Source organism: Salvelinus namaycush, chromosome 8, assembly GCF_016432855.1.
Source record: "Salvelinus namaycush isolate Seneca chromosome 8, SaNama_1.0, whole genome shotgun sequence".
Classification (NCBI taxonomy): domain Eukaryota; kingdom Metazoa; phylum Chordata; class Actinopteri; order Salmoniformes; family Salmonidae; genus Salvelinus; species Salvelinus namaycush.
Window position 1 is genome coordinate 17,341,731 of NC_052314.1, and position 27,862 is coordinate 17,369,592.

A 27,862-nucleotide genomic window follows, 5' to 3' on the forward strand; every position below is an offset into this window, starting at 1 on the left:
CCCCCAAAAATTGTTTTACAAAGTGGGATTAAAGTGTAAATGATTTTAATTTTAATTGGATTTAAATTGTCAATGACCCTACACAAAATATTTGAACGCCAAAATGGAAGAAACATTGTTTATTTTTTTAATTGATGGAAAATAAAATAAATATATCTTGAATAGATAGGTAGTCAAACCCATGATTCAATACATGTTAGAACCATCTTTGGCAATGATTAGAGCTGTGAGTCTTTCTGGGTAAGTCTAAGAGCTTTGCACACATGGATTTTACAATATTTGCATATTCATTATTTAAAAAAATTCAAGCTCTGTCAAGTTGGTTGTTGACTATTGCTAGACAGCCATAGATTTTCAAGCCAATTTAGGTCAAAACTGTAACTAGGCCACTCAGGAACTCCAGTGTATATTTGGCCTTGTGTTTTAGGTAATCGTACTGCTGAAAGGTGAATTTGTCTCCCAGTGTCTGTTGGAAAGCAGATAACCAGGTATTCCCTCTAGGATTTTGTGCTTGGCTCTATTGTTTCTTTTAATCCTAATAAACGTCCTAGTGCTTGCCGATGACAAGCATCCCCTTAACATGATGCAGCCACCACCAGGCTTGAAAATATGAAGAGTTGTTCTCAGTGATGTGTTGTTGTGTTGTGTTGGATTTGCCCCAAACATAATGCTTTGTATTCAGGACAAAAAGTAAATTTCTTTGCCACATTTTTTGCAGTATTACTTTAGTGCCTGATTGCAAACAGGATGTATGTTTAGGAATATTTTATTTTGTACAGGCTTCATGCTTTTCATTCTGTAATTTTTGTGAGTATTGTGGAGTAACTACAATGTTGTTGATCCATCCTCAGTTTTCTCCTATTTATTTATTTAACCTTTATTTTACTAGGCAAGTCAGTTAAGAACAAATTCTTATTTACAATGACAGCCTAGGAACAGTGGGTTAACTGCCTTGTTCAGGGGCAGACCGACAGATTTTTACCTTGTCAGCTCGGGGATTCGATCTAGCAACCTTTCGGTTACTGGCCCAATGCTCTAACAACGAGGCTAACTGCCGCCCCAATCACAGCCATTAAACTAACTGTTTTAGAAAGTCACCGTTGGCCTCATGGTGAAATGTGCTTTTATGGAGGACTGGCTTGAATTGTGAGGATGACCACAATTTACTTTCATCATGAGCCAAATCTTAGTTTCCTACTCAAAGTTGCAAAGGAAATGTTGTGATCTAGTTGATAAAAAAACACAAGAGACCAGCGCAATAGATAAGTGTGGTGGTATAGCAGGAACAGCGGCATCTAGTGGTCAAAACCTGATACTTTCAAACTACTTTATGGTAAATAATGCAAGAGACATCAATTGCTAATGTCTCTGAACAGGGTATGAAGAAGCAATACTCCAAGCCCCAGCATCATACTACTTGTCAAACAGAGAACTGATACTGTATACTGGTTGTTGGGTGGAATTGGCGTGGGGTCTGTGGGTGGCTAGAGCATTTTGGGGGGGGGGATCCCTCATCTTACTCATTGGTAGGAAGAAGTTTTGTCCCAATCGGATGTAGGGTACTATATTTATTGAACTTATTTGAATCCTATTAAGTTAAAATGGCCAATTTGGGTGCAGTCAATTAGCTTACATTTTCAGATTTTAAAAGAAGTATACAAAATAATGTCAATCTTACCGGTTTCTAACTACAGAAACAATTTCAGAAAAATCTGCGATGGTGGGTGTCATGGTTTGCTGAAATGACTCAACAGTACGAGTGGGTATTGTATGGTCATTACACTTTACAAGCAGTGGTGGTAGTGGATGTAAAATATAAATGCCACATGTTAAGTGCTGGTCCCATGTTTCATGAGCTGAAATAAAATATCCCAGAAATATTCCAGTCTCAAAAAGCATCTCTAAAATGTGCAGAAATTTGTTTACATCCCTGTTAGTGAGCATTTCTCCTTTGCCAAGATAATCCATCCACCTGACAGGTATGTGATATCAGGAAGCTGATTAAACAACATGATCATTACACAGGTGCACCTTGTGCGGGGGGCAATAAAAGGTCACTCTAAAATGTGCAGTTTTGTCACACAACACCACAGATGTCTCAAGTTGAGGGAAAGTCCAATTGGCATGCTGACTGTAGGACTGTTCACCAGAGCTGTTGCCACAGAGTTGAGTGTTAATTTCTCTACCAAAAGCTGCCTCCAATGTCGTTTTATAGAATTTGGCAGTACGTCCAACTGGCTTCACAACCACACCAGCCCAGGACCACCACATCCAGCTTTTTCACCTGCGGGATCGTCTGAGACCAGCCACCTGGACAGCTGATGAAACTGGGTTTGGACAAGCGAAGAATTTCTGCATAAACTGTCAGAAATAATCCCAGGGAAGTACATCTGCGTGCTTGTTGTCTTGACCTGACTGCAGTTCGGCGTTCAGTGGGAAAAGTCTCGCCATTGGTGGCCACTGGCACACTGGAGAAGTGTGCTCTTCACGGATGAATCCTGGTTTCAACTGTACTGGGCAGATGGCAGACTGCGTGTATGGCGTCATGTGGGTGAGCGGTTTGCTGATGTCAACGTTGTGAACAGAGTGCACCATGACCGTTGCGAGAACTTCCAGTGCGCGTTTACAGTGACCACTGAGGCTGTACCCCTACAGTTTTAGACAGTAGCCAATAGACTATCAATAGACAGTAGCCAATAGACTATTGTGGCTATCAAGCATAATGTAGGCATACCAACAAAACCAATGGAGCAAATCCCATAACATTTTCACATATATAGCCTACACCTATATGTGGAGTTCAATGCTGGCCTACATTGCATGAGACTTAAAAAGTTTACATTATGAAGGGCTTGAATGTTTTTTTACTTAGGCTGTAACGCCATGGGCCAAATAGGTAACTGTACATTGTATGATGCAAGAAACCACTTCAAAATAAAATGATTTATTATTACCATACAGAGAATTAGACAATGTAGGCTACCCCTCTGCTGATTAATTGGGCTAATTACTCGCTAACTAGCAAAGAATATCAATAAATGTGCACACGCTCTGCTCTGAAACATGCATTAACTCACGGGTGATTGAAAGCCCACTCGTGGGCTACCTGCCAATAGAATTCTACACTGTTGCACATTGGCTCTGCCTACAACAAAGTCACAGACTGAATTTTGCAAAGTTAGATTTTTTGTTGTTGTATTGAAAAAGGGGCTGCTATGATGTTGATTCGCTCACAGAAAAAAACATCTATATAGTACAAACTAAATGGGGCGAACTCAATGAAGTCTTTCTCTGCGCGGCCTGGCATTTCTTCAGCGTGGCAGTCCTGGAGGTGGTGTGCGGCTTAAGAGGGAACAATGTTTATGGTATGGGAAGGCATAAGCAACAGACAACGAACACAACTGCATTTTATCGATGGTAATTTGAATGTACAGAGATACCGTGACGAGATCCTGAAGCCCATTGTCGTGCCATTCACCCGCCGCCATCACTTCATGTTTCAGCATGATAATGCACGGCCCAATGTTGCAAGGATCTGTACACAATTCCTGGAAGCTGAAAATGGCCTGCATACTCAGACATGTCACCCAATGAGCATGTTTGGGATGCTCTGGATCGACGCGTACAACAACATTTCAGTTCTAGCCAATATCCAGAAACTTTACACAGCCATTGAAGAGGAATGGGGCAACATTCACAGGCCACAATCAACAGCCTGATCAACTATGCGAAGGAGATATCTCGTGCAGCTTGAGGCAAATGGTGGTCACACCAGATACTGACTGGTTTTCTCCTACCTTTTATTGAAGGCATCTGTGACTAACAGATGCATATCTGTATTCCCAGTCATTTGAAACCATAGATTAGGGCCTAATAAATTAATTTCAATTGACGGATTTCCTTATGTGAACTGTAACTCAGTAAAATCTTTGAAATTGTTGCATGTTGTGTTTTTTTTTGTTCAGTTTAGTTGCGTCTTTGTGCCAGACTCACTGCAGCTTTAAAGCCAAATAGGAACGTTTTCACTTTTTTTTTTTGCAGACTGCATAATGGGTCAAGTGGGAAATCTCTAAAATGTTCCCACTCTAAAGAGTTTCAAAGCAAGGCATAACTGCATATATTATTTTGCAAATCTGCAATAATAACAGCTATACAAAAAAATGACCTGTCACATTCAGAATCCCATTCAACACATTGCAGAATTGAAGTTTGTGATGAATCATAAATGGGTTTCTTCACTAAAAGGAGTCTCACTACATTGGGAGTTTGGACAACACTTACAACATGTTGAAACACAATTATTTTCCTTATAATTTCAACAATTCAACCAGTTTGGAAATGTGCACCCTCTGTCTTGCTGTAGATAATGTGACGTCAGGAGGTACGCCTAATAGTAGACACCTTTTCCTAAAAAGAACACAACTGGTTCCAGATCTGACAGATTGACTGACTTGAGGTTTTGCCAAACCCGTTTTAACTTTGAAAAGATTTACAGACTTTTGATAGCCAGTATGTTAACAATCCTAAAACAAAGGAAGGCTAAATGCTAAGCCACATTCCCTACAATCAAAACACTTGGAGAACAAGTGAAAACCGCTACATACAAGTAGGCCTCATCCATTACAATCATAGTTATCACTAAGCAAAATCTCTACACAAACATAGCCTACAGGCTCCAAATTCCAATTGATCTAACCTTTAACATCTATCCAGCCAACCGTTGCAAAGACAAAGCAAACCGTGGCTATAGTCAGCCTGACCCTGCAGGTAGCCCCCAGACAGAGCTAGGACTGGGGAGGGGGAGGGATTCTGGCTTCCTCAGTGTGTAACAGTATGCAAAAACTTAATATACCAAAAGGTTATCGGAGTCAATAGCCTCAGGTAGCGCATTCCGGGGGGGAGGGGGGGCAGTGTTCCTCCCACAGTAGTTTATCAGCCTTGCTTTGAACAAAGCTCCAACCAGGAGTAGGTAGAAGCTACCCCTAACCACTGATACAGGGTCATATTCCCCCCCCCAATCTAAATGGTAAAGGCTGGGGTTTGAGGTAGGGTATTCTGATCCTAGATCTGTGGCTCGGGCACCCCCAACCATGTAGGCCCCTTACCCTTAACCTCACCCACATGTGATGTCTGATTTTTCCCCAGAATTTATATACCTTGACATTGCTCATTCTGATATTACTCGTTACGAAATGTCAAACTTTTACTTTTCACTTTTTGGATTATGTGTGGATTGTTATTGTATTGCTAGGTATTACTAAACTGTTGGAACTAAAAACATAAGCATTTCGCTTCACCGGCGATAACATCGGCAAATCTGTGTACGCAACCAATAAACTGATTCGATTTGAGGTACTCTAGGCTATATAAACATGCAGTAGTACTGAGTCTACTGTTGATGGTGCAGTGCTGCAAAGTGACCGAAACAAGAGGCTCTATGGGGCCTTAGAGCACACAACAGATGGATGCACATAATGTTAATGAAATACTGCTGTAATATTGTGACACATGCCATCTGGTGTGACGAAAAAAGGTGCCTGCTCGCTGTGAGAGTGTAAAATGTGTGTGCGTGTGTGTACGTGCATGTGAGAATGTGTATTGTAAGTATGAGTGTGTAAGTGCGCAAATGTGTGTTTTAGTTTGTGAAGTCAGCACGTCTCAATGCAGAGAGAGATAAGCCTCCATAAAGATGCTCTGCTGCTGCCAGTGAAGCCAACACCTAGTCCTTGGAATGAATCATGTACACGCATACATAAATAAATCCAGCCTACTTTTACACTGCCTCTCTCACAAACAAGTACTGTTCACACACAGCTCCAAAATGTAGGACAATCCCTAATTTGATTCTTCCCCACTCCTTTGAGATGCAATTAAAGCATTAAAAAGCTTTGTGCTCTGGTGGGGCAATAGTCTTCACTGACTACATGGGATTCATCATTTCAGGAAATGTGCAGCCCCCACCCATCCCTTTACTCCTCCCCCACCCAGCCCAACTATTGAAAAAATAAAATCATATAATCCAAGTGAAATCTACTCCGCACCATAATGTCTATCTTAACAAGGATTACAAACCCAATCCTGTTTCTGCTCGGCAGATCAGACCACACGCTATGCTTCATGCATGCGCACACACGCCGACAATAACACAGAGTATCATCAGAAAACATCCTCCTCAATTGTAAATCCTGCCTGAGGGGAACAGCAGTGTGGGGATTGCATTTCCTGGAGCTCCGGCTCCCTGTTTACATCTCCACGGGAAGACTGAGGAGAGAGCGAGAGAGGAGGAGAGGAAGGGGGGGGGGGTTCTAATCAGTCACCAATGACAGGATATTGCCATGACCAACTTCTGCATCACCACATTCAGGGTGGAACAGAACCAGCAGGGAATCTCTCATAGACAAATAATTAGAGGGGGATAAGGGAAATATGATACGCAACGCAAATCTGCTTACTAACGCATATGGACAACACAACCTCAACACAAACCTACCTGAAACACATTGTTTACTGCCTTAGATGGACTCCTATAGCGACAGTAAACAAACATAGCACACAGATGTGCGTAATTTGGGGGACGGGGACATGACGCCCCCCCAATATTAGAAACACGTAAATTTGACCCCATCCCCAATATTATACCATGATCAGTTTGATGGATTTGAAAATATTTTCAGACTGTAAAGCACCAGGCAGCTACTGGCTTTATGTGGCTTTAAAACGGACTCAGTTCCTCATTTTCTACAAAACAAAAGTATACTGAACAAAAATGACAACAGCCTTGGTGGACATTCCTGCAGTCAGCATGCCAATTGCACACTCCCTCAAAAATTGAGATATCTGTGGCATTGTGTTGTGTGACAAAACTGCACATTTTAGAGTAGCCTTTTGTTGTCCCCAGCACAAGGTGCACCTGTGTAATGATCATGCTGTTTAATCAGCTTCTTGATATACCACACCGGTCAGGTGGATTATTTATCTTGGCAAAGGAGAAATGTTCACTAACAGGGATGTAAACACATTTGTGCACAACATTTTAGATAAATACATTTTTGTGCATATGGAAAAATTCGGGGATCATTAAATTTCAGCTCATGAAACCAACACTTCACATGTTGCGTTTATATTTTTGTTCAGTATATGATTGGATCCCCAACCACCAAATATGCTTTCGGTTGCGCCCGTTCCCCAGAGGCAGCCGGCTGACATATTGCTTTGATCTGCAGTAACAGTTCAGCGGCACGCACTTGCTCTCTCTCTTTGTGGTGTTCGCTGAGGAGAGGTAGCTACAGGGATCATAATTAAGGGCGTGCCGTAAAAAATATGTCTGGGATGGTTCTGGCACCATAGATCCAAAATCCATACAACCACTGTAGGCTTACATCAAAACATGTTAAAAATGCAAATGAGGTTGATGCCACAGATCAGAACGTTTAGCTTAAAATTATTATAAATGTATTTCTTCACATTATAAGCGCACCAATGCGCACACAGCAGTGTCTGTTGAATAATGAAAGAATGTTGATTTGAAAAGTAATAGAACATGAGAGAAATGCTGGTTACAATGGCATAAGGAAGTGTTTATAAAAAAAATCCCTCAACATTTCTATGGTCTGAATTTGGCAAGGCTACTTGGAAAGGTAGGCCTAAAACGTGCCTCAGAAAATGACAAAATCTCCAGGTTTTAATACAATTACATTTATGGTTAAATAGTTTCAAAATGCTGACTGCCTCCTCTCAGATTGCAAGGTGGGTGATGGGTGTGGTCGGTGCACAATAGTAACTGGCCTTTCTCTCCGCTCGTGACCATTTAATTCTGAACAAACTGTGCCTCGAGTAGGCCTGGGTCAACAGAATATAGCCTTTAGACGTGAATGTTTATTATCCTACATTACATTTGTCAAACATGACTGGCGTTTAGCCTATATTGATGTAATTAAAAGTCTCATTCAAGTTTGGTTACATTTTCTGGCGCCTCCCTCATGTTAACATTGGTGTGGACTTATCATATAGGTTACACTTTGAGATGTAGACAAATTATTTATGTACAGGTAACTGCCAAAATAAAGGAAACACCAACATAAAGTGTCTTAATAGGGCGTTGGGCCACCATGAGCCAGAACAGCTTCAATGCACCGTGGCATAGATTCTACAAGTGTCAGGAACTCTATTGGAGGACTGGAACAACATTCTTCAACAAGAAATTCCACACACTTTAAACCCCTATGCTCCTTTGAGAGTGTCTTTCAAAGTCACTGAGATCTCTTCTTCTAGCCATGGTAGCCAAAATAATAGGCAACTGGGCATTTTTATACATCACCCTAAGCATGATGGGATGTTAATTAATTACTTAACCTCACAAACCAGCCGTGTGGAAGCAGCTGCTTTCAATACAGCCTACTTTGTATCCCTCATTTACTCAAGTTCTTTTATTTTGTCTGTTACCTGTCCATTTATGAAACATTTATTTGAATATTATTCCAGTGTTGGCCTCTTTAGAGGCACATTTTTTTAATGTGAATTTCTTGCTCATTTGACAGACCCGTTTATTTATTTCAGTAGTACTCTTATTCGCCTTTTAAAAATCACTGAATGACCTAGGTCCATGAGTAAACCCATGTTGGCATTTCAAAACAAAAATAAACAACAAATGTTAATTTGGGATGGTTGAAATTGCACTTCGGGACGATTCTGGGACGATGAAAAAAGTCGCTAGCCCTGGGCAGCTAAATTCATGAGTGTTCCAATCTATAAATGTTTTGAACATTAAAAATAAGTGAACAGTTCATAAATGTATTCCTATGTTGTGAAACTAGTAAACTATTGGTGATGAGATATTGTGTAAAAAGAGTTGTACCGACTGATGCAATGCTAAGTTGTATATTTTAGTTAGGCTAACGTTAGATGGCTAGCTAGCACAGTATCTGCAGTTTCAAATGAGCAGCACTCAGTGAGTCATTGTTCACTCTAGTGAAAAAGTAGCTAGAGCCCTTAAAAAGAGGTGACAATGTCAAAGAGGATAAAAGTGCAGGACATAATATTTTTGGGAGGAGTGCTGAGAACTAACTGAATGAATGGCTACATAGCTAGCTAGCAAACTTCACTGTACAATTCAGAATTGACTGGCACTATGTAGTTAGCTAGCTAGTGTTGTGTCTTTGCTATGGATTAAATGATATGACATGCTATTTTATAAAATCAATTTTCTAATTAATATTACCTGATTAAACTAATCATGTAAAGGTAATTAACTAGGAAGTCGGGGCACCACAGAATAATGTTTATAGAGCTGTTGTCTTCCGAATAAACTCTTAAAGACCTGGTAATCTTTTATATCAATAGCAGTCAATTATTAAATCGTCACCTTATTCAGTCTCATCTGAACGTCGTAAATTCTTGGTTATCTCCACGAACCCTGACTAACAAGTTGAATCAGCAATACAATTTATTTATTTACTAAATAAATCACACAGAATTACATATACACAGGAAGGATCATACATTGATTACTAATTGTCATAAAAGAAAACATCCCTAGCGGACGAAACTGATATGACGGCTGGTTACAAAAAGAAAGGGGGTTGGGTTTGAATGAAAGCGTGGGAAAACAGAAACAAAAAGGATTGGGTCTCTATCGGACCTTATGAAGCTATGCCATCGTAAATACAGAATCGTATGCATTCTAAATAACCGCCCATTCGGAAAAGGAAAATGCAAGAAATATATTTACTCTGAGCTGCGCTTCAATAGATTGGTCGAAGATGGAAGGCTGGGTTGCCCAGCAGAGATCTCCCTTGTCCTTTGAAGAATATTTCTGGGAGGATACGTTGTAGTCTGTCGTCTTGTAGTACAACGGATACGTTGTAGTACCGTCGTCGTGTGGTAGAACGGATACGTTGTAGTACCCGGTCTTTCCGAAGAGATTGTTCGTCCTTTCCTAGGCCACGCACGTTTACAGCGGCTGCTGATAACTCGACGTCTAGGATGTATCACTTCTTTACTGAATAAGAGTTCAAAGTTCATACCAAGTTGCCCTAATATAAGCTCATGCTATTTTCTGGCTGGTATCGTCAAAATTCATCCTTCCAGCGTTGCAATCGTCACCTCCACGTTGAAATTCGCCCTTCTAAACGTATGGACATCAGTCCTCACGTCGTCGGGAACACAATGTTTATTTCGTTCAAACATTCGCAACCAAAGCTCACGCTGAGGTTGGCTTAGTTCGCAGTCAATTGGGTCACGGGGTCTCTTATAGAAGTGGAGAAAAGGGGTTGGTTCATCATTTCCAACCAATGCCTATTCACGTGGGCGTGGCCACTGATTGAGCATTTTTTTTCTTATGAAAACAATTCTCTCGTTTTAAAAACTAAAACTGCATTTAATCTTTTCACAAAGTTTCATATTTAAACATTTAAGTTGATTTTATATGAATCTGATAACTAGAATGTGTAGACTTTCCAAGATACAGTTTATGTCATCCTATCATCAGTAATAATGTCTCAGACGACAACTGATCTGACATCATATTCTTTAAGTACCAACGGATACTTTCAACTGGTTGGATTACCTAAAGATTGTTCTTTTCCCCAACCTTTTGATGTTACAATACTCTCTCTATGTTAACCTCTCTTGGGTAGGGGGCAGTATTTTCACGTGAGGATGAAAAGTGTGCCCAGAGTAAACTGCCTGCTACTCAGGCCCAGATGCTAGGATGTGCATATTATTAGTAGATTTGGATAGAAAACACTCTGAAGTTTCTAAAACTGTTTGAATGATGTCTGTGAGTATAACAGAACTCATATGGCAGGCAAAAACCTGAGAAAAAAAACAGGAAGTGGGAAATCTGAGGTTTGTAGTTTTTCAACTCTTTGCTTATCCAAGATACAGTGGAAATGGGGTCATATTGCACTTCCTAAAACTTCCACTATATGTCAATAGTCTTTAGAACCTTGTTTGAGGCTTCTACTGTGAGAGGGGAATGAGTCAGAGGTCTGCCAGAGAGCCACGAGCTGACCAGGCGCGTTCACGTGAGAGAGTTAGCTTGCGTTCCATTGCATTTCTGAAGACAAAGGAATACTCAGGTTGGAACATTATTGAAGATTTATGTTAAAAACATCCTAAAGATTGATTCTATACATCGTTTGACATGTTTCTACGGACTGTAACGGAACTTTTTGACTTTTCGTCTGCACCTAGTGATCGCGCGTCATGAATTTTGATTACTGGGCTAAACACGCTAACAAAAAGGAGGTATTTGGACATAAATTATGGACTTCATTGAACAAAACAAACATTTATTGTGGAACTGGGATTCCTGGGAGTGCATTCTGATGAAGATCAAAGGTAAGTGAATATTTATAATGCTACTCTGACATCTGTAGACTACACAACATGGCGGATATCTGTTTGGGTTGTGTTGGTCTCTGAGCGCTGTACTCAGATTATTGCATGGTGTGCTTTTTCCGTAAAGTTTTTTTGAAATCTGACACAGCGGTTGCATTAACTTCTCTGGGATAGGTGGGACGGTAGCGTCTCACTTGGCCAAAATCCAGAAAAAAATGTAGCGCTTAATTCAAATATATTACTATAAAAATCAATCTTTCAAGAAATCACACATGAAAGACACCAAAGTAAAGCTACACATGTTGTGAATCCAGCCAACATGTCTGATTTCAAAAAAGATTTACGGGGAAAGCACGCCACGCTCAGTACATAGCCACAGAAAAACACAGCCATTTTCCCAGCAAAAGATAGTCACAAAAAGCAGAAAGAGATAAAATTATTCACTAACCTTTGATGATCTTCATCAGATGACACTCATAGGACATCATGTTACACAATACATTTATGTTTTGTTCGATAATGTGCATATTTATATCCACAAATCTCGGTTTACATTGGCGCCATGTTCAGAAATGCCTCCAAAATATCCGGAGTAATTGCAGAGAGCCAAATAACAGAAATACTCATCATAAACTTTGATGAAAGATACATGTTTTACACAGAATTAAAGATACACTTGTTCTTAATGCAACCGCTGTGTCAGATTTAAAAAAAACTTTACGTAAAAAGCACACCATGCAATAATCTGAGACGCCGCTCAGATTTAACAACATTTCTCCGCCATGTTGGAGTCAACAGAAATACGAAATTACATCATAAATATTCCCTTACCTTTGATTATGTTCATCAGAATGCACTGCCAGGAATCCTAGTTCCACAATAAATCGTTGTTTTGTTCGATAATGTCCATTACTTATGTCCAATTAGCTATTTTTGTTAGCATGTGTAGTACACGTGTCCAAACACTCGCGCAGATGCAGGCAAACGTCGGACGAAATAACTTTTTGAAGTTATATTACAAGTCGAATAAACTGGTCAAACTTAGTAGAGAATCAATCTTCAGGATGTTGTTATCATTTATATCCAATAAGGTTTCAACCGGAGAATTCTTTTCAGTCTCTTAGTAATGGCGATATCATGAGGAATGCGCGTGACCAAGAACTGGCAATCTGCCAGACCACTGACTCAAACACCTCCCATCCGGTCCCACATCACAGTATAGGCTTCATTCAGCGTTCTACAGACTGTTGACATCTAGTGGAAGGTGTAGGAAGTGCAAACAGATCCATATATTACAGGGAATTGAATAGGCGATGAGTTTAACAATGACCAGTCTCAGAATTCTCACTTCCTGTTTGGATTTTTTTTTTTTTTTGCCTGCCATATGAGTTCTGTTATACTCACAGACATCATTCAAACAGTTTTAGAAACTTCAGAGTGTTTTATATCCATTAGTAATAATAATATGCATATATTAGTATCTGGGACAAAGTAGGAGGCAGTTCACTATGGGCACGCAATTCATCCAAAAGTGAAAATGCTGCCCCCTATATCAAAGAAGTTAAGAAGAAGTGGATCTAAAATTCCATGCATAACAGTTGTATCTTTTAGCAATGTTTATTATGAGTATTTCTGTAAATTGATGTGGCTCTCTGCAAAATCACCGGATGTTTTGGAACTACTGAACATAACGCGCCAATGTAAACTCAGATTTTTGGATATAAATATGAACTTTACCGAACAAAACATACATGTATTGTGTAACATGAAGTCCTATGAGTGTCATCTGCATAAAGATCAAAGGTTAGTGATTCATTTTATCTCTATTTCTGCTTTTTGTGACTCCTCTCTTTAGCTGGAAAAATGGCTGTGTTTTTCTGTGACTTGGCTCTGACCTAACATAATCGTTTGGTGTGCTTTCGTCGTAAAGCCTTTTTGAAATCGGACACTGTGGCTGGATTTACAACAAGTGTATCTTTAAAATGGTGTAAAATACTTGTATGTTTGAGGAATTTTAATTATGGGATTTCTGTTGTTTTGAATTTGGCGCCCTGCAGTTTCACTGGCTGTTGATGAGGAGAGACGCTACCGTCCCACATACCCTAGAGAGGTTAACAAAGGGCTTTCCAAGAGTCCATTCTGTAGAGTGGAGAGAAAAAGGGGAAAGGTATTTATGGGGGGGGGGTCATAAACCACCCCCAACCTGGCAACATCATGACACTAGCTATACCTATTGCCACATAGTAAATAAATAATTTAGCTAATAAAAAATCTGGTTAATAAGCTAACCCAATCATTGTTAAGGCCATCCATTTTTTTTCATATTATAATGGTATTTGGTCATGTGATTATGGCAGGGTTCAAAGATAGGAGAGAGAGAGAGCACCGCTCACGTTGAGGCAGGGAGATGACGAACAGGTCATCAGGTGAGAATGAGTTATAAAAGCACTATCAGTTCAACTCATCTTCACTGACTGTAGCCCAAATGCTATAACAAATGTTGTTGCCTGCATTTTGATTTCATTTGGTTGTCATGGAGATTGAAGACGTGGCTGCGTTTAACAATGACACAAAGCAGATTGAACTGTTGCCGTCTGTCATATCCACCAAGAGAAGCTGGATACCATAGATAGGAAAACAATATGCCCAAATTTCATTTCTGGCAGCGACGCGCATAAACAGGTATTTGGTGCATTTAAGTGAATTGAGGCTATAGAGCTGACCCCTCTCTGTACCACTATATGCCCACCTTTGTATAAGGTTGCAACCGGTTATTGACTGTTTTGAATGTGTATGTTTTTTACTTTATGGTGAATGATGAGTTGTTGCTATGTATTTTTTTTAAATCTATTGCTTGAGCATGACGCCATACTGATGTTCATGTTGAAGTCTACTGCTTGATCCATATTGAAGCATTAGGTTTTGACTGTCACTGAATTATTTTATGAATTAATACAGCAATTAAATTATGTAACCAAGTAAGACGTTTCTGGACTCAGACTGCCTCGACTCCTTTTAAATGAACTAGGTATAATAAATTAGTTATTCAAGACCATATACTATACAAGCGTAGTAAAGGGTGCACAAATAGAATAATGGGTTGACATTTAAATGTCGCTAAAGGGGTGGGGTGGTGACTTTCTGAACTTAAGAGTAAGAACACAGTTTAAAGTAATATAGAAACATTGGTGTGGAGGGGGGCATGCCCTTGGACCACCCTAGAGGGGCGTTGACACTGGAACTCATTGACCCTGACCCCCCCCCAATATCCACCAAAGTTACAGTGTTGCACACAGACCTACATAACAAGGACTACACTACAACGGACGATAAGATCTTCCATCCAAGAAGAGCTCCCACAAACAATTCCATCTAAACGCCCCAGCTTAGAGGTTGTAAAGCCAGTGTACCCAGTAGAGTGAGCTGGCTGGCTCAGGGCTAACCCCTGCATGTTAGGGGCTGAGGAATTGGATTGTGTCTTAAGCGCCGGACTGGGCTTTAGACATAGCAACAGGGAGTCTAATCCGGTTTGGGCCAGGAATTTGATTATTATCGCCATGGACCAGGCTGGGGCTTACCCCCATTCCAGAGACGCAGTTAAGATGCTTTAAAATGTGATTATTTTACTTTTATCACTTCTAGTGAAGTGCACTCGCATACATAGGCAGCCCCCACCCCACCGCAAAGCCGGCCAAGCATGGCAGTCCAAACGCACAACGCAATGACATGGAGGGCATACCAGCACACACACACACGCCAGGGCAAGAGCACAGGGGCTGTAACAAGCCGAAGGAGACAGCCACGCAAGGGGAAATTTGTCACGAGCGGGGAAAGCAGTGAGGGCAACAGGGCCATAGGTTTGGAGACCATGGGCAAGATTAAAAATATCCTGGTGAAGGAGGCTGTGAGATTAGTGTGTGTGTGGTTGTGCCTGTGATTGATGTCTCGTTCTAAAAAGCAAGGTTATTACTTACAAGGATCCAAAAGGGCAGTACAATGATTACTCCCAGCTTCAGAAACAAATAAAAAAATGGACAATGAAAGTAGAAGGCTGGAAGACCTGACATGCATCGGACACTAAAATGCTCCCTCTGGACCCTGACTCCTATCTGCTAAACAACGAAGGTAGCTACCTGGATTGTTAGACCCAGCTGGCCCACAGCCTAACCCTGGGCACTACCAGTCCAGTCTGGGAGGGCTTCCTGCCATAGATCTCTGGGGTTTTCAATGAGCTCCAAGATGAGGTGTTTTGTTGCTCAAGTCTTTCTCCTGCCTTGCGTGTATGAAGGGAGAGAGTACAGCTAATTCTCTTGTCTGTCCTCTGCAGTGCCTGTGTTCTGGCAGGTCTGGGGCCTGTGCCGGGGTTGGCCAATCAAAAGCCCCCTCGCCTAGCCGCTTTGTTCCAGTCCAGTGCTCTGCTCAGGGGTGCGGTTACACCCCCCCACCCACACAGCCACTGCTGAATACTGATGGAGGCACTGCTCCACTTCTAACCCCCCCTCCTCACACACTCCCACACATACTGCTTGTACCCTCACTGACACACACACATACAAACATCCTCATCATGCTCTGCTTTCTCTCTTTCATCATCCTCCACTTTGTCCTTTTCTTTCTCCTCTCTCACACACACACACTTTAGCAGGTTCGGGAATAAGGTATGCAGACAACAAAAGGCCAACCCCCACAAACAAAGCATGCAATTATTTATGAACACATAAAACAGAGGCTCATAAAATCTACCTCCACACATACACATCAATCATAGAGAGAGCGGCCAGATGGGCGGTAACAGGTGTCTCTTCATGCAATCTTCAGGTCTCTGAATAATAAGAGAAACAACTCTTTCAGGTAGCACAATATAAATGCTGTGGTTCTTTCACTTCTCGGAGGATTTGAGAAGTAATGAATTCTAACCAGGAGCTCAAAATATATATATATATTTTTACATACTCACTTGCAGCAATGGCAAAGTCAAATTTTCCACATTATTTAGCGTTAGCATTTCATCTAGTTGGCAATCACTGAAATTGCTTTTAGTGAAATAAATGTTTTTTGGGGGGCAGAACCAGTCTCGTGTGTTAGTCCTCCATAACTGGGATGTATGAACCCAGGATGGGGAGAGGTGTATGGTGTGCATACCCTGCATAGAATGTGTGTGTTCATGATGGGGAATTGGACTGTCCCAATCCCCCAACCCCAGTCACTTAAAAACCAGCCAGTGTGGCCCTGCACAAAAATCCATATCACCTGTGACCCGTGGCCTGCACTCAGCCCCTCAATAGCTGTGCCCCCTCGCGGGGTTGGTGGGGCACTGGGCCCTCTGGCATGCTAATGAGCAGCCCTGACATCTGCTGGCTGTGTGTGTCAAACTCCACATTTAATTTGTTAAAAAAAAACAGAAAGCAGATGAGACCATTGAAGCCACTAAGGATATCTGTGTGTGTGTGTGTTTTAAGACATGTCTGTACCCTTGTTATTGAGGTTGTGTATGGGTGAGTAGGAGAGTGAAAGACATGGGAAATCTTTATTTTAAAAATGGGTGTGCAATCATTAGTGCATTGACAAGTGGATGTCAGCTTTGGCTAGAGAAAGGTGAAGATGGCACCCTTATGTGTGTGCGTGAGACAGTGTGTGTGTGTGTGTGAGAGAGAGAGAGAGTGAGCGATTGAGCAGGGGTGGGTGGGAGTTTGTTTAATGGGCGATACAGGGGACCAGGGATTAAGCTCCCAACCCCGGTTGGAGGCTTTAGAGAAAGTCTGGGGGCTGTACTATTAATTCAAGGGCCTTAATAATGCCTGTGCATCCTCTGCCCTGACCCTCCCAACACGGCACCAGATCTGGGAACGCATGATAAAGCTAAATGAGCTGGGTGTGTGTGTGTGATCATGCACCTGTGAATCAAGGCCAAACTTCTTGTATTGTCTATAGGTTTGAGATTTTACTCCCATATTGCCAAATTTAGCAGCAGTGGCGACAAGCTGTTCTGTGGGTTCTACTTACAGCAGAAATGGTTTTATCCATCATCTGCCATTTGCTTATCTGTGTTAGTCACTCACAACCAAATGTATGCAAATACACCTGGGTTTAACCACCTGGTGCTGGTCACAGGGGCTTGAAAGATGAGATATCATGCTGTAACTGCTACAGTACCGCATGGACTGGAAGCACATTCGCTTTCTTAAACCCCATTTGCGCGGGAGTAGTTTTATTGGGGGAGATAATTATGTGCACGAGCACAAATTACCACATCAGTAATTTAAGTCCCATCCAAATCTGCCGAAAATTCCAGCCGAAAACCTACTAACTCCAAGGTCCTCTGATACTACTAGTCCTGTGCGACTCGACATCCCTGTGTTTTGAGAGACATGTCCAAGGTTGACAGGTGTTACTCGAAGTTTGAGCAAGAAAACAACTGATTCAATAAATGAATGCTTAAAACAAATGTGCTGTGCAAAGCCTATATATGAAGGGCCTACATGTATAAACTTTCACAGTGAATGCTTTTGTTTATATGTTGCGACAATGAATTAATTGAACATCGGCAAATGCACAAGTAAAAAAAGTGTATATTTAATGCAACCCTTGCTGTTAATAGATCGCAAAGCAGCAATTCAACTAAGGTAAACTTTTTGAAATGACAAGTTCACTATCATCCATAACACATGCATCTCAAGTGAAAGTGCACTGTTTAGCACACATCTGAAGGCTGGGGGGATTTTAGGACATCTTCCACTTTGGATGGCTAAAATATTCGAATGATTATGATCACACTTCCTTCATTCAAATATTATGGCGACGCTACACCAAAGACGGTTTGGTGCGATTTAGAAACTTGGGAAGCCAAGCTCACGTTATCAGTGTAACCTGTTATCGCCTGGACATGTTGAAATATCATCACGCCCAGAATGAAGGGGTAATACTTACATAACCAATGTTCTCTAGTAATACTAGTCCTGTGTGAATAGGGCTTTAAAACCATTCAAATTATAACACCTTAATTGCATAGGAATCAAGGTAAAATAGCGTAAACTTAAAATTGTCACCATAACTTGGAATATACTTAGTTTATTACAGAAATATATGAAGGAGAAATATTCTACTTTAAGCATTTCACAGTTTGAGAGAGCATCTCACATCTTAATCTCCAGTTTAAATCTTCCATCATGACAGTTCTAATCTGACACATACACTACCGTTCAAAAGTTTGGGGTCACTTAGAAAAGTCCTTTTTTATTTTTAAAGCCCATTAAAATAACATAAAATTGATCAGCAATAGAGTGTAGACATTGGTAATGTTGCATATTACTATTGTAGCTGGAAACAGCTGATTTTTTAATGGAATATCTACATAGGACTACAGAGGACCATTATCAGCAACCATCACTTCTGTGTTCCAATGGCATGTTGTGTTAGCTAATCCAAGTTTATCATTTTAAAAGGCTAATTGATCATTAGAAAACCCTTTTGCAATTATGTTAGTACAGCTGAAAACTGTTGTTCTAATTAAAGAAGAAATAAAACTGGCCTCTTTTTTAAAATGATTTTACTTTAGACTTGTTGAGTATCAGGAGCATCAGCATTTGTGGGTTCGATTACAGACTCAAAATGGCCAGAAACAAAAAACTTTCTTCTGAAACTCATCAGTCTATTCTTGTTCTGAGAAATGAAGGCTATTCCATGCGATAAATTGCTAAGAAACTGAAGATCTCGTACATCGCTGGGTACTACTGCCTTCAAAGAACAGCGCAAACTGGCACTAACCAGAATAGAAAGAGTGGGAGGCACCGGTGCACAACTGAGCAAGAGGACAAGTACATTAGTGTGTCTAGTTTGAGAAACAGATGCCTCACAAGTCCTTAACTGGCAGCTTCATTAAATAGTACCCGCAAAACAACAGTCTCAACGTCAACAGTGAAGAGGTGCCTCCGGGATGCTGGCCTTCTAAGCAGACTTGCAAAGAAAAGCCATATCTCAGACTGGCCAATAAAAAGAAAAAGATTAAGATGGGCAAAAGAACACAGACACTGGACAGAGGAAGATTGGAAAAAAGTGTTATGGTCAGACAAATCTAAGTTTGAGGTGTTTGGATCACAAAGAAGAACATTTGTGAGATGCAGAAAAAATGAAAAGTTGCTGGAGGAGTGCTTGACATCATCTGTCAAGCATGGTGGAGGCAATGTGATGGTCTGGGGGTGCTTCGTGGTGGTAAAGTGGGAGATTTGTACAGGGTAAAAGGGATCTTGAAGAAGGAAGGCTATAATCCATTTTGCAACACCATGCCATACCCTGTGGACGGCGCTTAATTGGAGCTAATTTCCTCCTACAACAGGACAATGACGCAAAGCACAGCTCCAAACTAAGCAATAACTATTTAGGGAAGAAGCAGTCAGCTGGTATTCTGTCTATAATAGAGTGGCCAGCACAGTCATAGGATCGCTACCCTATTGAGCTGTTGTGGGAGTAGCCCATCAAGCCAATCCAACTTGTGGGAGGTGCTTCAGGAAGCATGGGGTGAAATCTCTTCAGATTACCTCAACAAATTGACAACTAGAATGCCAAAGGCCTGCAAGGCTGCAAATGGAGGATTCTTTGACGACAGCAAAGTTTGAAGGACACTATTATTTCAATTACAAATCATTATTTATAACCTTGTCAACTTCTTGACTATATTTCCTATTCCTTTTGCAATTAATTTCATGTATGTTTTCATGGAAAACAAGGACATTTCTAAGTGACCCCAAACTTTTGAATGGTATTGTATCTACAGTGCCTTCAAAAAGTATTCAAACCCCTTGACTTATTACACTTTACTGTGTTAAAACCTGAAATCAAAATGGATTAAAAAAATCTACACACAATACCCCATGACAAAGTGAAAACATGTTTGTAGACATTTTCATAAAATGTATTGAAAATTAAAACAGAAATCTCTTATATACAGTTGAAGTCAGAAGTTTACATTAGAGGTCGACCGATTATGATTTTTCAACGCCGATACCGATTATTGGAGGACCAAAAAAAGCTGATTCCGATTAATCGGACGATTTTATATATATATATATTTGTAATAATGACAATTACAACAATACTGAATGAACACTTTTATTTTAAGTTAATATAATACATCAATAAAATCAATTTAGTCTCAAATAAATAACGAAACATGTTCAATTTGGTTTAAATAATGCAAAAACAAAGTGTTGGAGAAGAAAGTAAAAGTGCAATATGTGCCATGTAAAAAAGCTAACGTTTAAGTTCATTGCTCAGAACATGAGAACATATGAAAGCTGGTGGTTCCTTTTAACATGAGTCTTCAATATTCCCAGGTAAGAAGTTTTAGGTTGTAGTTATTATAGGACTATTTCTCTCTATACCATTTGTATTTCATATACCTTTGACTATTGGATGTTCTAATAGGTACTTTAGTATTGCCAGCCTAATCTCGGGAGTTGATAGGCTTGAAGTCATAAACAGCGCAATGCTTGAAGCATTGCGAAGAGCTGCTGGCAAATGCACGAAAGTGCTGTTTGAATGAATGCTTACGAGCCTGCTGCTGCCTACCACCGCTCAGTCAGACTGCTCTATCAAATCATAGACTTAATTATAATAACACACAGAAATACAAGCCGTAGGTCATTAATATGGTCAAATCCAGAAACTATCATTTCGAAACCAAAACGTTTATTAATTCAGTGAAATACGGAACCGTTCCGTATTTTATCTAACGGGTGGCATCCATAAGTCTAAATATTCCTGTTACATTGCACAACCTGCAATGTTTTGTCATAATTACGTAAAATTCTGGCAAATTAGTTTGCAACGAGCCAGGCGGCCCAAACTGTTGCATATACCCTGACTCTACGTGCAATGAACGCAAGAGAAGTGACACAATTTTCCTAGTTTAATATTGCCTGCTAACATGAATTTCTTTTAACTAAATATGCAGGTTAAAAAATATATATACTTCTGTGTATTGATTTTAAGAAATGATTTGATGTTTATGGTTAGGTACATTCGTGCAACGATTGTGCTTTTTTCGATAATGCGCTTTTGTTAAATCATCCCCCGTTTGGCGAAGTTGGCTGTCTTTGTTAGGAAGAAATGGTCTTCACACAGTTCGCAACGAGCCAGGTGGCCCAAATTGCTGCACACTAGTTAAAAGAAATTCATGTTAGCAGGCAATATTAACTAAATATGCAAGTTTAAAAATAAATACTTGTGTATTGATTTTAAGAAAGGCGTTGATGTTTATGGTTAGGTACACATTGGTGCAACGACAGTGCTTTTTTCGTGAATGCGCTTGTTAAATCACCCGTTGGCGAAGTAGGCTGTGATTCATTGATAAATTAACAGGCACCGCATCGATTATATGCAACGCAGGACAAGCTAGATAAACTAGTAATATCATCAACCATGTGTAGTTAACTAGTGATTATGTTAAGATTGACTGTTTTTTACAAGATACGTTTAATGCTAGCTAGCACCTTACCTTGGCTCCTTGCCGCACTCGCATAACAGGTACTCAGCCTGCCACGCAGTCTCCTCGTGGAGTGCAATGTAATCGGCCATGATCGGTGTCCAAAAATGCTGATTACCGATTGTTATAAAAACTTGAAATCGGCCCTAATTAATCGGTCGACCTCTAATTGTTATGTTTGGAGGAAAAGGGGGGAGGCTTACAAGCTGAAGAACACAATCCCAACCGTGAAGCACGGGGGCGGCAGCATCATGTTGTGGGGGTGCTTCGCTGCAGGAGGGACTGGTGCACTTCACAAAATAGATGGCTTCATGAGAAAGGAAAACTATGTGGATTTATTGAAGCAACATCTCAAGACATCAGTCAGGAAGTTAAAGCTTGGTCGCAAATGGGTCTTCCAAATGAACAATGTCCCCAAGCATAGTTCCAAAGTTGTGGCAAAATGGCTTAAGGACAACAAAGTCAAGGTATTGAAGTGGCCATCACAAAGCCCTGAGCTCAATCCTATAGAAGATTTGTGGGCTGAACTAAAAAAGCGTGTGCGAGCAAGGAGGCCTACAAACCTTACTCACTTACACCAGCTCTGTCAGGAGGAATGGGACAAAATTCACCCAACTTATTGTAGGAAGCTTGTGGAAGGCTACCCGAAACATTTGACCCAAATGAAACAATTTAAAGGCAATGCTACCAAATACTAATTGAGTGTAGGTAAACTTCTGACCCACTGGGAATGTGATGAACAAAATAAAATCTGAAATAAATCACTATTATTCTGACATTTCACATTCTTAAAATAAAGTGGTGATCCTAACTGACCTAAGACAGGGATTTTTTACTATGATTAAATGTCAGAAATTGTGAAAAACTGAGTTTAAATGTATTTGGCTAAGGTGTATGTGAACTTCGCGACTTCAACTGTAAGTATTCACACCAACATTGCCCATTATTCTTTTCAAAATTCAAAAAAGTCTGGTTGTTGATCATTGCTAGACAACCATTTTCAGGTCTTGCCATAGATTTAAGTCAAAACTGTAACTCGGCCACTCACTGTCTTTTTGGTAAGCAACGCCAGTGTAGATTTGCCCCTGTGTTTCAGGTTATTGTCCTGCTGAAACGTGAATTCATTTCCCAGTGTCTGGGGGTGTAAAGCAGACTGAAGCAGGTTTTCCTCAAGGATTTTGCCTGTGCTTAGCTGCTGTCTTTTTTTCTTAACTCTCCATTTGTTTATTTTCTATCCTGAAAAATTCCCCAGTCCTTAACGATTACAAGCATACCCATAACATGATGCAGCCACCATTATGCTTGAAGAAAATGGAGAATGGTATTCAGTAATGTGTTGTATTAGGTTTACCTCAAACATAAAACTTTGTATTCATGACAAAGTTAATTTGCTTTGCCACATTTTTTTCAGTATTACTTTAGTGCCTTGTTGCAAACAGGATGACTGTTTTGTAATATTTTGATTCTGTACAAGATTCCTTTTCACTCTCAATTACATTGTTTTTGTTCAAACGCAACAATTTCATTGATTTGACTTAGTTACAGTTCATATGAGGGAATCAGTCAATTTAAATAAATTCATTAGGCCCTAATCTATGGATTTCACATGACTAGGAATACAGATATGCATCGGTTGGTCATAGATACCTTAAAATAAAATTATGAGCATGGGCCTCACAATCTCATATTTTTGTGCACTTAAATTGCCATTGATAAAATGCATTTGTGTTAGTTGTCTGTAGCTTATGCCTGCCCATACCATAACCCCACCGCCACCATGGAGCGTGGTTCAATGTTGACATCTTTCTGGAAGATTCACTTGAAGCCAAGTTTCAACCTCTTGGCAGAGGCAACCAGGTTTTTGGCTAAAATGTCCTGGTACTTGCAAAGTTCATGATGCCGTTGACCTTAAAAGGAAACTCCCAAACTATATTTTGGTATTTGTTTCATTAGTGCACTGTTGAAAGAGTCCCACAATTTTTTGCATGTCAGCAAGTTTTCAAGATATAACTTTCAAAATACAAAAAGTGTCTCAGTCAGTTGAAGGGTTCTGTAGAATGGGATGGAGATCCAGTTAGGTCTCTCACACAATTAGGAGCACTTTCCTTCTCCTCTGCACACTGATGAAGTGGTTGGAACCTTTGCAGTCTTCTCAGACACACTGCCTGTCTTAGAACAGAGACGCATCCCGCGGCTGCATGCACAAGGGCACACCATTCATATCATGAGACATCCAGGCTCTAGCCTGAGCAAACAATTCCTCCCCCTTCTACGTTGGCACTGGCAGTGACAAATTGTTGCTATGGAGCAAGCACACCGTGGTAACATACACATCCAGCCTTGTAATAGTTTTTGCCGACATTGTATTCCAAAACTTTCATTTCAGGTTTTATTTGTGCTGTGAACGACAGGGTCTACACAGCACCAACACCGTGCAAATGCAATTGCTTGTTTAGCACATGACAGTGATGTTAACATTTCAAATAGACGTTTACCGAAGTGTTCATTTTTTACTTGAATATGTACACAAATATGAGTTATGTGATCATGGGTTGAGAGTCCGTTTTTTTTTTATACCATAGACCAATTTCTATTACCATGGGAAATTGGGATTTGGGAAAAAGATTTGGCCTATTCCAGTCATAAAAAGGCACCCACCAGGGTTAGTTGTTTTCATGCTGGGAAATATGCATTCCATTACACACAATAGCTTGGTTTTAATACAAATGGAGACAGATTTTTTTGGTGAATATTCTAAAATATGCATAAAGAATATTCACATTTTCCCACGAGAGGTGTTTCCATTAAACTGACTTATTGAGGAAAAAAAATGCTGTGTGTGATGACGTAGTGCACATAAAAAGTACTTTTGCAAAAACCAAGAAGTTCAATGTGTTTCCATCTACCGATGGCTGCTAAATCTTTTGCGATAAGTCGCAAACTTGCCCAATCTGTTTTTGCCGCATGCTCTCTAGACATTTCTCTGATAAAGTCGACAGGGTAGGTTATAAGATATGGATAAGAGCAATATCATTTTTATTTGATAACTTGCAGCCAAGCATTGATCATCATCTCACCAGCATTAAAATAATACCATCAATATTTATAGGAAATTTGCATCAAGCTCATCATCAAACTCTTTTGGTGGGGGTTGGGGGGGTCCGACGCTAGTTAAGTACTTCTCTCTATGCGTAGTCTGACCTTGATCTTAAGCATGACATTAGCATGCTATTCACCCGCTATTTGTTTTAGGTGGAGATCAAAGAAATTAATATGTGTCTACAGATACACCCTATTTGATTTCTAGAATGTTTAATTTATATGCCTGGACTTTTTCACTGTATATATAAAAAAATAATTTAAAAAAGTACAATGTATTGTGTTAAATATTAGCCACTAGCGGTAGCCACTGTCAGTTATACCCGCATGCATTTATAACCTTGTTATTTTCCTTACACTTTGCACCATTATATATTGTTTGTTTACGTTTCCTCTGTCACGTTCGCGTGTCTGTTCCTGAGGATCGCTAGCAATAGTGGTTTATAGTAGGCTAATGTATTACAAGTTGTGAAATAATTTGGGACTTGTAGCCTATTTGAATCATTATGGAATGCAGACCATATGTATCAGTTTAAACCTGGAGCCTGGTGCACGGTTCATGATGTCTGTGTAACAGTATAACTTTAGACCGTCCCCTCGCCCCGACCTCGGGCGCGAACCAGGGACCTTCTGCACACATCAACAACTGACACCCACGAAGCGTCGTTACCCATCGCTCCACAAAAGCCGCGGCCCTTGCAGAGCAAAGGGAAACACTACTTCTAGGTTTCAGAGCAAGTGACGTAACTGATTGAAACGCTATTGGCGCGTACCCACTAACTAGCTAGCCATTTCACATCCGTTACATCTGGACCATTGTCACAGTTCCATGATAAGTGAAGAATATTAAGGTAGATTTATAGACTACTGTTCAAACCATATTCTACACTTTTCTCACCTTCCAATATGTCATGGATTGAACAGTTGAATATGGTAATTTTAAGGATGAATCAAACCAGCGTATTTTTGATAAACCAATATATTTTGTGTAAAGGCATCCAAACTTGTTTTTTAATTATTCATAAATACTTTCCTAACCCCAAATAATATACAATAGAGTATTTTGAATGTACCAATTGGTGCTGAAAAGGCGACGAATGTCTGTATTTACATGGCCTTCTCTCATTGATCCCTAATGTTCTGAACATTCTCTCCATATGCTCTAATAAGTTTTATTTTTTAAAGATGTCTTTATATAAATGTACTGAAACCCCTATTGAATGACAACTCCATGAGGAAAAAACACAGCAAGTGGGAGGGTTTTCACCAGGTGAATTACATTTATTCAGTGCGTGCAAGGGAACAACGCCTGCAAAGCCTATTACGCACCGGCATAAGGTAACGCCTTGATCACACCGATAGTGTCATTGTGCAAAATAGTATGCAGGATCATCTGGATGTGTATGCAACAAAAGTTCAACATTCACCTTCTGCTACCATTTCTGTCAAGTCGTCTACGCATACAGTTTGAGCATACATTCGATAAATCCAAAGTATGCACCACACAGAACGCACTGCAACAAGGCAAACGCAGCGTTCCACTGGAAATTAATTACTTCTGGTGTACCAAAATGCAATGATGCTGCCGATCACACGGCCAGCATCATTGCGCAAAATAGAATGCAGCATCATCTGCACATGTATGCAACAAAGGTTCAACATTCAACTTCAGCTACCATTTCTGTCAAGCCATCTATGCATAGTTTGACGCATAGGTTCGATAAATCCAATGTATAGACAAGAGTAAACGCACTGCAACTGCAACGCTGCAAGGCAAACGCAGCGTTTCATTGGAAATGAAAGTAATTCTGGTGTACCAAAATGCAATGACACTGCCGGTGTGTTCGAAGCGTAAGCCTGAAAAAGTACTACTGAGAAGTTCGTATGAAAGGCGTGCCTATAAAAAGCGTTCATTTCCTAAGTCTGAATCAGGCCCTTAATGCTTTCCCACGTTGTTGTAGTACAACTTGGCATATCATCCCGTGACTCCAAGTGATGGTTTACGCCATCAATTTTCACACAATTCATTTTACCGACAAAAAAACGAAATTGTACCGACACTTCATGTTTCCATAACACCTGTCGTGTTTTTCATGTTATTTATTAATACGCCATTACTATACTTGCATAACAACTGGATGGAAACGTGGTTATTAAGGCACAACACAGACCTACTACATGGGTTGCAGGCCATATGAATCACAAGCCAGTACCAGCTCTACCCCTCAGTATATTCTGGATACTAAGGTAGATACTCAACTTAAGTATTTTATTGTCAAGAGAATCATGTAGAGACAGCCGTACTTATCGTTGTCAAAGAAACTATAAATTCCATTGCCAACAAATCATATCAGAACTGCCTGTCTTTCGAAAGTTAATTATGTTAAATGTTTTAACATTGGACATGAACCAAATCTCCCCCCAGTTCCTGTATCATGTCTGCAAAGTCCCTCAACTTCTTCAATGTCATCATTTGGGGCTCCCTGTAAGAGTAATCGCTACACTGTATGCATTACGTTGTCGGGCTTGTATACTTGTAGCTACAGTAAAATAGCCATCCGTTCTACATTTCCCATCTGCCTTGCAATCCAAATTCATTAGCAATGCAAATCATGCCGATTCTGTATTGAACAGAACAAATATTGTAATTGTGTCACCGACAGTTTGATGTAAATACTTGGAAATGAGCATGATTCTTTTCCACTTTAACTAATAACCTGTGAAATCGCAGTCAACAAACGGCATACAAATGTATGGGCACAACAAGTAGGCATAATACGGGTCATGGTAGTTAGGCATAAATAGGCCCTAATTTATGTCTGGTTTGGTAATCAAATTGCCCCAGGGGGTCTGCTTAATTCAGATTTGAAACAAAATGTGACGATCATTTTTCTTGATGGAAGTGACATGCTGAAAGCATAAAAACCTTTGATGCAATACAAT

The 27,862-nt window shown here is 40.2% G+C and overlaps 1 protein-coding gene across 2 annotated transcripts in view; it reads right to left on the reverse strand.

Moving 5' to 3' along the window:
- Positions 1-27,862, reverse strand: part of LOC120052453 (TLE family member 5-like) — a 42,809-nt gene that overhangs the window by 13,893 nt on the left and 1,054 nt on the right. The gene's annotated exons all lie outside the window — the stretch shown is intronic.